Genomic DNA, 17,962 nt, shown 5'->3' with positions numbered 1-17,962 from the left:
CTGGTAATCTACATGTTTTTCCTATCCTTGCATAACTCATACAGATGACCAGATTTGCCTCAAACTTAAAAAAAAACCCTCATCTTTTTTCGAATGAAAAAAAGGGTGGATTTTTTTGTTGTTGTAAAATATGTGCATTTTTAGGAACTAAAAGCTAGAGATAATGAATGTGTTCATTAAAGGTGAACTACATCGTTCACAACCTAGGTATAATTGTCTTTTAAAGTTCCATGGTAAGTAAAAATGAGGTCATTTAGCTGACTTTTGAGAGAAACTAATGTTCACAGAAAAGTTACATTTCTGGTTTCGACAAGCAATATGGGTTACACAGCAGAGTTCTGGTGTGCTCCACAAGGCATTACAGTGTTAAGTGTAGTTACTTACGTTAACCGTAGCCATTCAATGTTGCCTATTGTAATGTTTGTTGGCTATTGTTTAAAAGGAACATGAGGTGAGACGGACCTGATTACAAGGGCAAAATCAGAAGTCAGGTACTATGGAGAATAAAGATCCATGAAGATAGGGTTCTAGAAAAATGCAGTGTTTGTGCATAATGTGTGTTTCTGTGGCTGGTGAATAAAACAGGTCATGGACTATTTCCCAACTATGTTCTGTAAACACTTGTCATGAAAAGCACATTAAGGCTCAGTTGAGCTAGATCCAGCATACCAAAGCTTCTAAAAGTCTCTTGGTATGGAACCCAGGTGTATGGATGTAGGGAATCATAGTGTAAAGGTGGGGTAGTAGCGGGTGGTAGAATAGAGGGTGGTAGAAAGCTAGAAGGAAGAATTCTTCACTGCATCCCATATGCTAGACTGAATGCTTGACTTAGGTATCCTTTAGTTTAGCAGAGTTAAGTGACAGGAGTGTGGTTAAGAAAAACAGTAACACTAATTAACACTCACCTAATGAAAGATGGGAGATCTGTTCAAAGGGAAGCAAAGTTAGAGCTGTAATATAAATATTCTGAGCCCCTAACAACTATGAAACTATGGTGGTGGGTTCTCACTGGATTGATTCCAGCAATGTGCTTTATTCTGAGCAAATCCTACCCAGTTACCAAAGAGTTAAAAACTCTCCACGGTTGTTTAAAGGTTTGTGGGGTGCATGGAAGGTTTGCCTTTCTTGGCAGCATGCATGTTTTGTCAGTGAAAAGCAGTAAATCTCAAAGTAAACTCAGGGCAGATATAGCCCATGCCTTAGATGAATCATATTGTATTTTTGTCTTATTGACCTGAGTACACCCAGTGCCCTGGCTGGTTAGGCATTAACTAGAAGTTAACTGCATAATTAACTACAGGTTTCATACTTAAGTACAGGTTTCATTATTATTTTAGTTCACATTCCAATCTGCATCTGTTAATCTTTTATTTTTAGAGTAACACTTGCTGTAAATATAGCAGTCATAGGACTTGCCATAGACCCTTGAGTCATCTAGGACACCAGGTTGTGCAAATGTCTAGTTTCGGGTCCTTCAGAGGAAGAAACCCTGAAGTCAACTGTTATGAGGTAACTATCTTCAGGATATTTCTTTCTAATTCTGAAACATGAGGATTTATATTCCTTTCGTATTTTCTTTTAACTTTACTAATGCAACTGTAAGTGTTGCTCTCTATAAATCCAATCTTTTTTTCAGGGGCAAATTTAGATCTGAACACACAAACAGAATAGAGGCACACCACATCCAAAAACCTAGCATGTCTTATTCTAGGGACACAGATCCTTTAAGATCCACAGCAAAATCCACTGCAAAGATCAAGGAGTGTTCAGAGCCAAAGAGTTATTTTGGATCCTTTCTAAGGTAAAGGGTTTACAATACATTTCTTTCCAATTCAGGATTTTTCTTTCTTCAGATGTTTCCATGGATATTTTCTCTGACGGGCAAAATACACAAGAATTTTGTTCCTGTTCATGTCCACTTACATTGATCAGTACACACAAGAAAATCTTCTTCCATTGGTCAATGGAAAGTTTTCTCCCTTGGTGCCTAAGAGCATCTCAATGACAGGCATATCTTTCTCTGCTCTGACAATGGAGTCCAAAGAAGACTTATTTTATACTGTCACCTTTTGACCTCATAAAACAGTAGGTTACATTAGCTTCAGTTAACTACAATCAGTTTAGTGACATTACTAAGGGTGATCAATGGCCTTCAAATTAATGGCCTTAAAATAATCCAAACATATTCAATATTTTTCTTGAGAGACAAGATTATATTAGATGTAGGAAACTATATAGCATTCATTTTTACAGATCTCACTAGATTCTCTACCCATTAAGACAAGCCAATGCTTTCTCCTATGGCCATAGGGAAAAAGTTTGAAAAACCATTTCCCAACAAGTAGAAATTTGATAACATTAAGTTGAAACATAAAATATATATGCAGACATTTCAGAAAGCTAGGGACTCTGTCATTTGCTGAATGCAATACAGGAAGAGCCACTGGAATTAATTACATCAGATTGGCTGAATTTAGTGTTATGCAAATTTCAGGAACAATAAGTTAAACAAACACAGATGTAACTAGATAATCCAGGTATGAAAGGTAAAAGAAACACTTGAAGCCTTCACTGCTTCAGGTACTTAATCTTCCCTTAAAAAATAAGATATGGTTAAAATAGTTTGCAAGTTTACAAAACCTACTATCAACAATTTGTGCAATCAGGATACTTCTGTTCTCAACTCCTTCCCCGCTATATTTTTTTTGGATTCCAACATTTTCTTATCATCTTACAGTCCAGACAGGGCAGACAGTGACAGTGCATACAGAAAGTGAAACGGACTACTGGATGTTCCATCAAAATTATATATATATAAAATGCAAACAACATTGCAAATTCAGACTGTAGATACTGAATACAGTGTTGCGAGAGAGTGCATAAATAAGAACAGCAGCAAACAAAACCATGAGTCAGGCCATCCAAAATCATGCTGTGAATTTAAAATAATACGATATTTTTAAAATTGTAAATTTAAAGACATTTGTTCTGCTTTTGCAGAAGATGAAGGGGAGAATTTCAGTATAATATTTTCAAGCATAAGAACTTGGAAACTAGAATATTGTTTTTGAAAAAATGAAAGTTGATTTCCTTACAAAGCCATTAGAGATAGTAAAACCTGAAATTTTTGTCTCATGGGAAATTCCTCTATTTTGACATTTGTTTCCAGCCTTCGTCAGGATGAAGTTGATGAATTTGAAATATTTTTTAAAAACATACAACAGAAATTCTGAAAAAAATCTATTTTGGAAGTGTCAGTATATTTCCTTTTTTAGGTTCTTTGCATCTTTGATTTTGGCTATGGTCTGGGTTCCCTGTCTGATTCTATCTCCCGGGTATTCTAATGGAAGATCAAAAAAAATCTGAAAAATTGAAACTTTCCCAGAGAAACTTGCAAAAATTGAATTTTCTATTCAATATATTTTATATAATCAAATATCATGAGAAATGTTATAATCATGATTGGCAACAATCTGAAGAGTAAAGTAGACTTAATGGCTAGGGACAGACATTCAAAAAGCCTGAGTCTGAATTGATTCAATATTTACAGGTTAGTTGAACTTGGATAGGCTGAACTGGTTTGTAAGCAGACAGCCATTCTCTGTGGACTGAGGAAATTCAGGCACATGCCTGCAGTGGCTCAGGTTAGAAGCTGGGTGGTGCTGGAGCAGCCCTCCTTTTCTTTGTACAATGTTGAGCTGGGGGGGAGGAGGAGTGCAGCTGCCAAGGCCCCAGCAGGACCTCTGAGTAGGGAAGTCTGCCTGCACCATCCAAGGTGTTTCCCCACTGGTTGCTCAAGGAGCAGGACTGTTGCCAGCCCCCAGCCCCTGCTAGAACTCTGAGGCAAGGGGAGGTGGGGGGGGGTGCAGTGCATGCAACTGTCGATGAGACAGAGCTTTTCAATCTCCCTCCCTGCTTCTTTATACTGTCTGTAGCAAGATGACAGACAAACAAGCCAGAAGGAGGCTGATAATGTTTATCACCCCGTCAGCAAAACAATAGCCTCTCTTCATTAGTAAAACTCTTCTTAAACAGCTTACCAGCTGACCTGTTGATTAATTCCAAAAAGCCCTCCAAAAAACCATCACTGTTCTGTCTGCCTGTCCCAGTAAAATTGGAGACCACACACAGACACCTCTCAGCATTAACTAGCATACTACATGCCTAGGATCCATAGGGCTGTGGTCTGTGCTTGTGGGAAATGGGAGGGAGGTGGGGAGGATCGTTGCTTGAGAGGCGAACAGTGAGGGGTGGGGGGTAGGATAGGGGGAAGCCAGGCAGACCCTGCTGTACCTGCAGTTTTGGCCGGAGCTGCAGCCAGGGAGCAGAGGGGAGGGGACAGCCCTGCTGTGGAACAGAGAGCCCCGCCCAGCCCAGAGAGCATGCTGGGATGCTGGGGGAGTCTGGTTTATCTTAAACCAGCAAGGGTTCTGGCACAGACATTGCATAGACCAGTCTGGCCCAAATCAATTAAGTCTGATCCTACATTCAACCAGGTTTATTTCAAACCAGTTTCAGCCATTTTCAAACTGGCTTATGTGCACTGAACATCTGTTCTGTTACAGGTTTAAACCAGTTTCTGGTCACTTAAACCAGTTTATGTGTAATGTCTGCCCCTAGCCAATAAAACCTTTTAGTTTCAGCCATGCCTGGAACGGGCTCCCAAGGGAGGTGGTGCTCTCCCCTACCCTGGGGGTCTTCAAGAGGAGGTTAGATGAGCATCTAGCTGGGGTCATCTAGACCCAGCACTCTTTCCTGCTTATGCAGGGGGTCGGACTCGATGATCTATTGCGGTCCCTTCCGACCCTAACATCTATGAATCTATGAATCTATGCTGGGCATTCTAAAAGATAAAAGCAGCTTTTTATATGTTTGTTTGGTTACAAGTATGATATTTTGATCTTGTTGTGTCTCTTTAAAGGACTTCATCACAAGACATTGTTCTAATAAAAGAACTATAATATTTTATTAATATAAAATAATAAAGGTATAATAAGACTCAGTGGGCGTGTCCACACATGGAAGCACGTGTGCTTGCAGCAGCTCAAATACAAGCAGTGCAAATTTGAGCCAGGGCTTTTTGCTTCAGCACATGTGCTCAGACATGCATTTTGGTGTGGAGCAAATTGTGCCACTTGGGGCAAAATAACCCTGCCTGGCTCCTCCTGGATCTTCAGTCAGGGGGAGCTACAGCCTGGGGCCAGCACCTGTGTTGTCCCCAGCAGTATAAAAAGCAGCCCTGGCAAGTAGCTCAAGGCTACTAGCTCTCAGGAGCTTCTGGGACCTGGCCAATTGGTACCTGTGGACACTACCCCTTGTGCCAGCTGGACTGCTGAAGCAGCCCTGAGAGTTCCCTGCACCCTCCACCCACTGCAGCAGTGTGGCAATCAGGGCTGCTGTCTGGCTGTGACCTGCTGCACACCTGCCAGACCTGGATGGGGACTGCACAGCCAGTAGAGGTATTTGCCCCTCTGGGCCAGCTGCTAGTGGACTGTGGTTGCAGGGTTGGCTTCTATGTGGCACTACTGCCATGTGTGCCCCCTGTCTGGCCATCTGGGCAGCTATCACCCAGAAGATGTTCTGGATGTGATGGCCTACTTTAAACTGTCAAAGCATGTCCTCCTGGCCCCATTTGGCCAGGAGGTCAGCCACAGCCAGCTGGGTCCAAGGTGCCAGCTCTGAGCAGGCAGGGTCCTGCCACTGGCCTCCCCAGCAGGAGTTCTGCTGTTTCCTATTGGAAAACTGAAAAATCCCTGATAAAAAAAATCCCAAAGTCACTCTTTAAAAATACTCCCAAATCCATGTTCCTCCACAAGTAAAACAAAAGACCACTATAAAGAGAGAGAGAGAGAGAGTGAGGCAGAGACAGCAATCAGTTGGACAATGTTTTATTGATATATCTACAGTGTTAAAGCAAGTCTCTTATCATAATAATAAAGTGAACGTTAAATACATCTTTCATGAATTCATGAATGCATATTTTGCTGCCCTCCCACAGGGCGATGGCCCCCACACAAGGGGTTTGGCCCCCCCCAACATGGGATTCATCCTCCACACAAAGGGTTTGGACCCCCAGCAGGGGGTTCAATTACCGCACAAGGGGTTTAGCCCCCCAACAGGGGTTTGGCCCCCCAACAGGGGATTTGGCCCCCACACAAGGGATACGGCCCCCCAAAGAGGGCCAAATGCCCCCCGCAGGGGCTACCACCAGCACCCGCAAGGCCCACATGCCCCACCCCAGCCCCCAATTGCTGCCCCATCCCCCACCAGATGCTACAGCCCCCCTATGGCTGCCCCCCCAGCCTCAGCCCCCAACTTGCACCCCCAGGCCCCCATGGCTACCCCCAGAACTCCAGGCACCATCACTTAAAAAAAAAATCAGAAAAAGAACAGGGAAAAAAAAGCCTCTGTTTACCTTAGAAGCAGGGGTGGGGGGAGGGCTCCAGGGCCTCTTGGCAGAGCCCCCCAGAGCAGCTCAGGACAGCAGGGGGGGCAGTAGGGCCCAGGGTGGGGCTGCTGGGGCTGTCACCATGCCCCACACAGTGTGCGTGGGGCCCCAGTCAGCTAAACGCAGCCAGACTGCAGGTAAGTGCCAGGTTTTTTTTGTTTTTGTTGGGTTTTTTTTTAAACTATGGGGTGAGGGGGCAGGGATCAGTGGAGTTTGGGGGGATAGGGCCAGCCACAGTAGGAGTCAGGGCCTTGGAGGGGGTTTGGGGGGAGGGGCCAGCTGGGCCATCTGTCCCCCCATGGTCCCCTCCCCTCTCCTCCAGCCCCCTAGACCTCTTACCAGCACCGGAGCCCTGGTGCTGAAACATGCGACCAGGGCGAGGGGTCAACCATAAAGATGCTGTGACAACCAGAGCATCTCCATGGAGGACCCAGCTTCCAGTTGCCTCTGCTTTTTTAAACTTCGAGTATTTTAGACTCCTGGATATCCAGGACAATTTCAGTGGGGCAAGAGGCATGTGCATGCTCATCTGGACATGCCCAGTTGGTCTAATAAAAGATATCAGATCTACTCAAAAAACCTTGCCTGCCTTCATCACAAGACTGATCATTTAAAATGTTGATATTTCTTTGTTGGGTGCTCTCTTCTGCCTGTCTTTGTGGTATCAATTTTGGCCAGAGAATTTGCAGGACTTTTGCGGTATCCATATCTATAGGATTTTTCCCTCTTTCTAAGACTTCTTATCTTCCAGATTTTACTGCCACATATAGCAAATACTGATTTTACATTGCTACTGAATAATTTTCTTTCTAAAGTAATATTTCTTTGGCCTTTAGATGTTGTTCAGTTGCCTAAATCTTGTTTTTGCCTTCTATATATAGTTCTGGTCCCAAACAGAACTGGGACTTTAGACACTCCAAAAGAAAAATAATATATTATTTAGGAACATAAGAGCATAAGAATGGAAGGGATCTTCTTCATGATTGAGTTTAGTCCCACATTGTCATTGAACACTCTTGTAGCCCTAAACACTAAGAGATGCTGAACAACTACAATTACCTTGATTATTCAGTGGCAAGCACAGGAGTTCAAGCTCTTTACAAGATCTAACAGCGGGTGGTTATCTTTCCAAAAGGACAGCCTCCATTCTTCAGGTGCAGAGGATACAAGCAATTGCAGTCTGCATATTATATTAATTGAAACCATTTATACCTTTCCTTCTATCTCAGCCATCAAAAATGATCCATTACATTTGTGTTCACTGTACACAGGTTTCAAAAAATTGCTTGAAATAATCTAGGATTACTATGCAGTCACATTACCAATCTCAGATTTTGAACACTTTACAGAGATTATGCAATTATTCATCTCTGAATCATCACACAAACAGAAGGAAGTACAAGTACCTCAATCATGTTTATTCAGCACAATTGTAGACTCTATGCCTCTTGTTGCCACACTGTGCAGCTATCTGTACATTGTATCTTGGGTGTAACCCTTTGGAAGGAATTTTACCAAGTTTTTCACATGGTGGAAATTGTGTGCATATGCATGTGAATCAGTATTGTGGCATATAGGAAGAAATTTATCACAGAGAAGTAGGGTTAGGAAAGGCTTTGTTGTGCTTGTTTCCAAAGTGATAAGTGAGATCATATTTGCAAACCACACCCCCAAACCAAACCAAAACAAGGAGGATAAAAAGTGGGAGTGCTAGAAATTCCATTTGCGTGAAATGCTTTGGGAAAGGACAGACACATGTTTTAAGCTAGTGAAAAGAATAGAGGGTTTATTGTTTCAGGCAGATGAGTAAGCCAGAGAAGAAATGTGTGTGAGAGCCATGAAGTTAAAAATAAATAATAATTACGTATGTCACAGTAAGCATGTCTGACTGTCTCAGTTAAAGTACATTTAATTGGATTAAAATTAAAAAAAACCTTCAAACATGTCATAAATCTGATGGGTATTCCAAGAAAACGTCCTGCCAAAACCGGAATGGAGAATCTCTCAGAACTACTGTGTGCAAACCTTGTAGAACGTTTCACATTTTAAGAACTTCTACAGGATTTTAAAAAATATATTTTCCTAAGGTTTCCTTCCCTCCCCCCTATCCTTAACTGGGTAAGAGCAGAGAGAAGTTTGAGGTTACCGTGTAAATGAGTGGTTTTGGATCTTGCCTTCTTGACAATAAATCAGTGCAAATCAGAGGCTCTGTGGCAAATCCAGCTCTGTGAATCCAGCTCTGTGGCAAATCTTGCCTCTGAATCAGGCAAGATTTTTTTAAAGAATTTATCACAAGCTCACACACATGTGATCACGCCTCCCAGAAAAGCTACGGAAAACCTGACTGGATCATTTGGAGAAAAATTGCATGTGTAAGCTCTGGCTGTGCTGAAAAAAATGTTTGCTTATCGTGTACATGCTGAATTTCTCTGCCATGGGTCAGCAAGGGAAAAAGTGCTTGTTTGGTTGGTTTTGCAAAGATGGAATGGGAAATAAACTGATGCTTGCTAAGAGGGAAACATTGGTAGTGGAACAGAAAGTGTTCTACTTAAGGGAAGGAAAGACAGCTATAAAGTGCATGTGAGCAAATGATTGCTAACAGATGAGCTGATTGACAAATACAGGATTCTTTCCTTTTCATACAATGCCTCAACTTCAGTTGCAGCTTCCTTGAGCTTGTTCATTATTTGAATGCATGTGATAGGTTTTTGTAATTCTCTCTTTACTCTGTTGTTTCCTCACAAACATTTCCTTAAGAGTTTGAATGTGGAATATATGAGCTATGTTGCTAAATTGTGATCGATCACACGCCACTGCAATTCCCTAAGTAAGTCTCCCTTTTAAAATCAGGCTGGATGGCTTGAAGAAACATTTGGGGACAATAAATCTCTCAGGGAGGAGCAGAAGTATATGGAGAGCAAGCAGATAAAATAGGATTAAGGAATTTGAGAATATTTTAAACCTCTTCCTTTCTATGCCACATAAGCCTTGCCTGAGGCATTGTTCCTAGAAAAATTAGGCTCCTGTAAGATTGCACAGCTGAAAGCACACCAGTTGAAATTAATTTTCTATTGTCACTTGCACATAATTTAATTATTTGTGCTTGTACGGTTGTAGCCATAAAAAATGTAGCCATAAAATGTGAGCAAACAGATGTCTTAGCTCCTTGTACACCAAGTACCCCAACATGTTGCTGCAACCTGCAGGGGGTTTCAGGGGTGTGTGCATTGCTACCACATCCTGACTCTTTAGCCATCAGTACCAAATAAAGAACAGTGCCACGTGAAGAGCAGTAGCTCCAGCAGAGAAAGAAGTAAGTCAGATGATTTTCAAAGGCACAGCTGACTGTCAGTGGGAGTCAAATGGCTTACAACTTTTCTTCCTGTGAAAATTCCCCTCTTAGCGGCCCAACAGCTCTCTTTAGGTTTCAAACACACATGCCTATATCCATGTAAACCTAATGTGGGAGCTAGTGGACATTTTTCCATGATTTAGTTTTCAATGGATGTACAGGAAAAGAGAAAGCATGACTTTTTTCCTGGAAACCATTCTGCTTTTTTTGAACCTGATCTACCTAGTTATTCCCAAGATAGATATAGCATCACAGCTTGGAATTTCTGCTTCCTTCAAATGCTTAAATGAGTAAGCTTAAAGTTCACTTTGGGTGACTGTTTATAGGAACAAACCCAACAATGATAGAACCACAGGAATTGCCTAGGAAAGGCCAGGAAGTTGACTGAAGTAAATTCATTTTCACAGGCAAATAAATACTCTTTGAACAGGTGTTTTTGCTTACCTCTCACACAAACTAGATTTGTTTTATAAGTATTGTTCTTTTAAAATTTTAGCTCTATTCTATAGTCAGGAAAAGGACAGTATAAAAATGATATAGGGTTTCATATTTACAACTCTGTGGGGGTGTCTATACATGCATTTACTGCATAATAAATTTACTGCATAGTAACTTACTGTGCATTAAGCAGGAACAGGCCAGTGTCTACACATGCAGTTGCCCTGGGACTAGATTTAGTCCCAAGTCAGAGCAGCCTCCCTTGCACCCCTGTGGCCACTGGGGAGAGCTCCAGCCCCCAGCACTTGGCAGCCATGCTGAGGCCAGAGGCAACTGCCAGCACTTGGTGGCCATCTTAAAAGCACACCCCTGCCCTCTGATTCCTTCCCAACCCCTCCCCTGCCCGGGAGCTGTGTGCCCAGTGCAGAGGAAGCATGTGGCACCTCCCTCTCTGTCCACTCTGCCTCCCCACATCACCTCTGCCCCAGCCAGCACTGCCCAGTGCCCCACTGCTCCAGTCCAGCCCCTACCAGCAATCACCAATACCTTGCACTGCTGCTGGCCATGATGCAGGCCCTACTGGCTCCACCGGGCCCCCCCTTGCCCAGGCCCCAGGACAGCCACACACCTGCCAGCTGGCTCAGGGCACTGGTTGCAGGAGGTTCTGGCTGACCCCCTCCTCCTGCACTCCTTGCTCCATCCCACCTGCCCCACCACCCAACACCCCCAACCCACTGCCCACCCCCAGCACCACTCCAGCACACACACGTAGGACAAACCATACAAACGTTATTAATACAACAACTCCCCCATCTCTCCTACCCCCCACAATAAACATAGCCCCCTCCACCCCCCACCAATAAAAACCCTGTTTCCCAAACTTAAAAGACACATCACATGACCAACCCTGACCCCGAGTCTGTGTGTTTAAGGCTGAGGGGTGGGGCCATCCAGGGTGGAGAGCCTGGTGTAGAAGGCTAGCACTCCAGTTGCAGATGGTTACCCTGCAGGTCTGGGGGCCACTGATGAGGCTGGGGATGCCTGTGGCTGGCTGGTGCTGCAGCAACTGCTCCAGTATGCTGCTGAGGGCCTGCTGTGGGTGATGGGCAAGACCCAGGGGCCCTGCAGGGCCAGAGTGGTGGGACCAGGCATGAAGGCGCATGCATGCAGCCTCTGCTGAGTGGCCCTGAGTGGCCAGATGCTGCTCTAGCAGCACCATGTGGCTCTGCTCCAGGGCTGCCAGCTGCTCCCAGTGAGTCTGGCATACACGTATCTGTCAATCCTCCTGGGGGGCCTCCTGGGAGAGGTCCTCCACTTGCCATGCCTCCTGGTCCACTACTCAGCACTCCATGGCCACCACCAGCCTCTGGAGCAGGCAGGTACCGTCAAAGCTGTGCTGCTAGTACAGCTGGTGCCTCTGGGTAGCTCCAGCAGCAAGTGATGGTAAGGCTGTGGGGGCAATCATGCGGGTGTCTTCCCCATATCCAGATGTTGGCTTTGTAAAGGCAAGAGACAGAAGCCTTTTGGAAGAGTTTGGAACATTTAAGAGATAAATGTCCCCATTCCATCTTTGCTCTGCTCCAGGAGCCCTGCATTACTTGGCCTCAAATTGGAGGTAGGCCATGTGCGAGTGGCCAGGGGCCATGGTAAGCTGGCCAGGTAGGCTTGGGCCCAGGTGGATGCCACCCACGCCCTCCATCCTTGCTTGCTCCCAAGGGGCTGTCCTCAAACTGGTTGCCTCCCCTGCCCCTCTCCCAGGGTGGGCCAGGCCAGGCTGCTGGCAGCACCTTTGGCCGTGCTCTAGTGCCTGCTGGCCCCCCCACCCTTATAGGCCCACCACTCTGCTGCACTGCTGCCCAGACTGAAGCACACAGCCTGCGGGCTGTCCAAGGGCACATGGGGCCCACTGGGGTGCAGCAAGGACAAACAGCTCCCGCAGGCTCCCTGTGGTGTGTGCCCCAAGGCACAAAATGGTTGCAGGCTTGTCTACCCTGCAGCTAGCGGCTGCCAGAGGGCAGCCCAGCCCAGCAGCAGAAGAGGGGGCCAGGCAGGAGCCCTGGAGCTGGGCAGACCCAGACTGGAAGCTCCTGTGTTACTGCTCAGTAAGCTGTCTGCATCATGCAAGTAGCAAATTTATGCCCAAGTTAGGTATCATGCAGGTGTCAAATTTATGCCCAGCTCCCATAGTTACTGTGCAGTACAGGTGCACATGTGTAGACATGCATCCGTACTGCACAGTAATTTATGTTACTGTGCAGTAAATGAGCACATGTGGACACGCCCAGTTTTGCTCTATTGAAGTCACAATAGCTTCATCAATGACTAGTCATTATTTTTCTCACATAGAATGACTCCTGTGTTTACACCTAAAGATTATTTTCTGACCAGTAACCGCATAAATAGAATCACATCTTCAAAACTGAATCTGCCACCTTGAAATTCAAACTATTTTAGTATAGGTAAAAAAACTATACTATTTAACTGTTATTAAATTCTTGTTCAGAAGGGGGGAAAAAAAGTCTTGTTACTTGAAGATCAAAGGCTACAAAAAACATCTGATTTTGCCAGGAGGAATGTTTTAATGGAACCTGGCTTTTAAGTCAGCACCCTAGTCCTGATTGTCAGAAGAAAATCCCCCCCAAAAGCTGTTTAGATTTGATCACATTAGAAAACACCTCAGCCTCTATAAGAAACCCAAATTATTTTTCAAGTGCAGAAACAGAGATGAAATGATATAAGTGCTCTTCAATGTAATATAATTTAATTCAATGGTTTTTTAAATCATCTTGCAGAAGTAGCAGTTGAAATATGATTAAAATACAAATATTAATGAGAATAATGGGCAGTGGAGCTCAGGGGCCAGGTACTCCTCACACTTGTGTTGATGTAATTCCCTTGATTTCAGGTGAATCAAAATTAAACTTACTGATTGCACCATGTTATCAGGGCTCCAATCTCAACCCACAAAATCACTTGTGGCACTTAACAATTCTTGAGGTTGCAGCTTCTCTCTTTAAACACAGCCTAGAACCACTCTTTCAGACCAATGTTATTTCTCACTGGCACTGTATAGTAAAATATTCTCCAACATAAAATTAGACCAGGTTCCTTGGGTTGTAGTCATAAATAAAAAATAGGGACAGATGGTCTCTGAGGCTGCAAATGGCAGGTTGAGGTGAGGGGGCAGGAGATATCCTTTTCTTTTTATTCTTCTGCAAGATTAGAATCCATGTTTTAGGAGACTATGAGAATTCTTAGTGCTAGGGATCAGCACTGGATTGAGCCAATCTGCAGCAGTAAGTAGATGGCAGGAGATTGTGTTTGCTCCTTCTCACTAAACGTCCTTCTGCATCTAGAATTTCAGTGGAAGGCAGATGCCCCTCCATTCGTATAGAAGTATGTCTGGAGGGGCGCGTCCCAAAGATAACAAGTGTCAGCTTTAAAGCTACATTGAGATGTCTAGATAATTTTACAGCACTTAAAGCTGCTGTTTTAAGTGGCCTGCAGACTCAGGGGGTCATCTCTGACTCACTGCATATGTTGGTCAGGATTTTCATGGCAGGTGGAAGTATACATTTCCTTTGCTGAAATTTTGACCTCACTGTGTGATGCCAGGAGTTGGGACCCCTAGACACAGACCTTTAATGCTTATTCCAGAATGCAGTCCTACCAGTAGTGCTCATCTAAGAAGGGCAGTACAGGAGTCATCGCCCAGTTCCCCATCTAGCCTAGATAGCAGAAGGCCTTATGCGAGGGGGGGGGGGGCATATATTGTGCAATATTGTATATATTGTATCAAACAGCAGAACAGATACTATTATAACATGTATTGTCCCCTAGCAGGGACAGGTGTCATGTGATACATGAGCAAAGAGGACACAGTACACATGTGGCTACACAGACTAAAATCCTTTACCAGACATATCTTAGAAGTAATATAGATCAGTGGTTTTCAACCTGTGGGCTGTGGACCCCAGGGGGCCACAGACTATGTCTAAGGGGTCTGCAAAAGATAACTATGATCAATCAAAAGTATGTGAATACTCACACTTCCAATTTAAAGGGGTCTGCATTTCCAATCAAAATTTCCAAAGGAGTCTGCAGATCCATTTGAATTTTTTTAGGGGTCTGCAAATGAAAAAAGGTTGAAAACTACTGATACAGATGATCAAACTCCTTCTAAGAAGTCAGGTCGGGGTGTCACCTTAGAGACTAAGTTATTCAGATCAGAGGACATATGTTTTGTATGCAACAGTGTACATAATGTGACAAAGTAGACTGTCATCTATGAAATGTTATGCTCCTTTCCACGAGTTAGTTTCTAATAATAAGGAGCCACCTTGTCCTGCCAACTTCCTGACTTCAAACTAACATGGCTAACTCTCTTTCTACTTCTAAGTAATGCTAGACACCACGCTATTTGCTCTTTAAGCCTGAGATATTCCTCACTCTTGTTGAGGGGCCATTTACTTTCAATGCGAGGAAGTGGTAAGCAAGGCTAACTGCACCTTGTCGTGCATCTACAGATGCATCTCGAGCAGGTCCAGGGAGGTGATCCTTTCCCTCTATGTGGCACTGGTCAGGCCACAGTTGGAGTATTGCGTCCAGTTCTGGGCACTGCATTTTAAGAGGGATGCATTGAGAGGGTCCAGAGGAGGGCCACTCGCATGGTCAGGGGGCAGAAGGCAAGCCCTATGAAGATAGAATAAAGGGCCTGAATCTATTCAGCCTCCACAAGAGTAGACTGAGAGGGGATCTGGTGGCCGTCTATAAAGTCACCAGGGGGACCAGCGGAAAATAGGTGAGGTTCTGTTCTCCTGGGCACCACCTGCGATAACAAGGAATAACGGCCACAAATTGACTGAGAGCAGGTTCAGGCTTGATATCAGGAGGCATTACTTTATGGTTAGGGCTGCCAGGCTCTGGAATGGGCTTCCAAGGGAGGTAGTGCTTTCCCCTACCTTGGCAGTTTTCAAGAGCAGGTTGGATAGATATCTGGCTGGGGTGTTATGATCCCAGCACTTGTTCCTGCCCAGGGCAGGGGGTTGGACTTGATGACCTGTTCAGATCCCTAGAAACTATGAAACTGAGCGAGCACTCCCATTGAAACAAGTGAGGCTACAGGCAGAGAAAACGATTATTCCATTTCATCCTACTAAAGGTTGTAGGTTTTTTATTTGGCCCATTTTTGTGTTAATTTGAATTGAATTGTATTGCATATGACCCATTATTGAATTTGACCCATTTTTGCCACATCCATGTTTGTGTTTCTCTTTCCTTTCTTAAAGTTAAATTGTTTATGACGAAATAGAAAATTTAAACCTTTAACATGAACTAATCCCATTTATTTTAGTGTTAGGATTGCATAGATCTCAAAGATCTTCATGCCAGCCCTTGGAAACAATTAAGGTTTCTTGCAGATGTTAAAAAAACAAAAAAACGGTGCTTTAATTTAAACTCGGTGTGGTCCCGCACTGAGCCCTGCACATGCCCAGAAGAGGCAGCACATTAGTTGGACCTGGCTTGCCTAATGTCTGTATAGATTGGGCACTTTAGTGGAGTTTTTTGGTGATTTTATCTAATACCTAATTGAATCACCTTTAACTAAAAGCACCCAATTTATACAGATGCTGCAGAACTCAGTTGAAATAATTCACTGCTTCTTCTCTTAAAGCATTTTTTTTTACATCTGCAATAAACCATAAATGTTCAACTAAGATTTGCAAAAATACTTTAGGCACACATCGCACTGCTACATCACATGAACATACTTTCCATAAGGAATCCTAATACACAATATGCTCCCCAGCTTCCTCAGAGACATTTTAACAGAAAACCCTAACTTAACCTCAGCAAAATTACCTGAACGTTGCTGGATAAGCGTGTTGGATAAGATAAGTATGTTGCTGGGTATGTGTACAATGGCTTAAATGTTTGGAGAAACAGAAAGCTGACATCCAAATTAAGGCTTTTCATTAGTATGGCTTAGAAAATGTTGTTACCTACTACATTTGGTGTAATACACTGGTGTGTATAAATTTCTTGTTTTGGTCAAGAAGATTAATAGTACTGTGTTAAGTCCACAACTCTCCATATTAAAATTAAAGGAGTGGGTAAAGCCATTGTTAAGAAAATCACCCTCATTTCATAAAATGCAATGCACTGCTATGTCAGAAAGTCTCAATTTAATTAATTTTATTAATGTTCTCATTCTGTCTTCCTGAACAAACATTTAAAAAAAACCCCCCAAATGATTTTGACATTCATTCACTATTTCAAGCTCACAGGTAGAGTGCTCACCCAGACCTCATTTCTATTTTTAAAAATTCAATAAACTGATATTAAATATATTTAATAACAAATCACCACAAGTGAAATCCTCAGCAGTGATTTCCCCATTGGAGATAGGATATTATATTTTCTAAGATAAGAAGATAAAATCTTTATTTTAGAGAGTCTGCTAGGGTGCAAAAGTATAATGAGAGTTGCCAAAAATGTAGAATTTGGCAGGAATGAGAGAAAAAATAACCATTGTATTAAAACAGCACTTTTGGCAGCCTTCAAAGATCTTCAGTTCTTTGTGAAATTACACGCTGTTACCAGTAGCAGAAAGCAATGGGATGTTTTTCAAATGTGTTTATGTACATGCACAAAGACACACACACTTTATTTCTGGCTTAGAGTAGTGGTTTTCATGTACTGTTTCAGAATTTCACTATTGCCCTAAACTTCCTGGCTGCAGTCAACAGGTATTTTTCCACTGACTTCTGCAGGAACCCGGTTTCACTCATTGACCATTCCAATCTGGCTCTAGCACATGAGAGCTACCTAGGAGCATGCTGTGTTTCCAGGTACCTTAAAGCCATAAATTTGTATTTAATTAGAAGTGTATGAAATGTAGCAGCAGATAAGATCTCTGTTCTAAAAATGAAATAAAAACTGGTCCTTTGGCTTTGTTCTCTGACTCTGGGCCATAATTTAATTAAAACTGCATATCATTTGCTGAAAATCTCATTGACAAGTCTTAGTTAAAAAATTCAGATTTCCTTGTGGTACCTAAATATGTACTTCCTATTTTACTGTCATATTGTTTCATATTCTTGCTCACCCCCGCCTGCATCTCTCACTTCTTACTGTCTTGTATCTCATTAGGAAAGTGAATTCCTTTGAGATTTAATGCTGTAATGCTGAGGTTTGAGTACCAGCATCTTCCTATCTTAATGGATATCTTACTTGACAGCTCTGTGAATTTTAGCTCTCTTCTTTAACAGCATACATTTGTTGGAAAGGATGGCATTGAATATAAGTGCAGGGAGCTCAGGCAGGCTTGAAATAGAACCCCAGGTAAAATAATCAGGGTTTTTTGTATTGCATTAGAAGTTGAAGTTTGAGATATTAAAAAAATATGGAATATCAATGATGCAATTGGAAAACGTGTATCACCATTACCAAACTGCAGCATTTGACATTCATCTTTTGCTATTGCAACTTGTTATTTTGTTATACTTCTTTCCCAAAAGTCACAGCTAATGACAGTAAGTAATTAGATGTTATGATTTCAGTGGAGGAATTAGATTTTAGGATTTTAAAGTATTTCAGGGTTTACAAACTATGGGCACATTTCTCTCAGATCCATGATCCAGATGTTATGTAAGAACCTAGGTTTGTGAATTGAAGAGGTAAATCCACAGGTACAAACTTATTTTCAGTGGCTGACTTTAAAA

Source organism: Alligator mississippiensis, chromosome 5 (genome assembly GCF_030867095.1).
Source record: "Alligator mississippiensis isolate rAllMis1 chromosome 5, rAllMis1, whole genome shotgun sequence".
In the NCBI taxonomy this organism is placed as follows: Eukaryota; Metazoa; Chordata; order Crocodylia; family Alligatoridae; genus Alligator; species Alligator mississippiensis.
The sequence above is the reverse complement of the archived record's forward strand: the minus strand, read 5'-3'. Positions refer to the sequence as shown.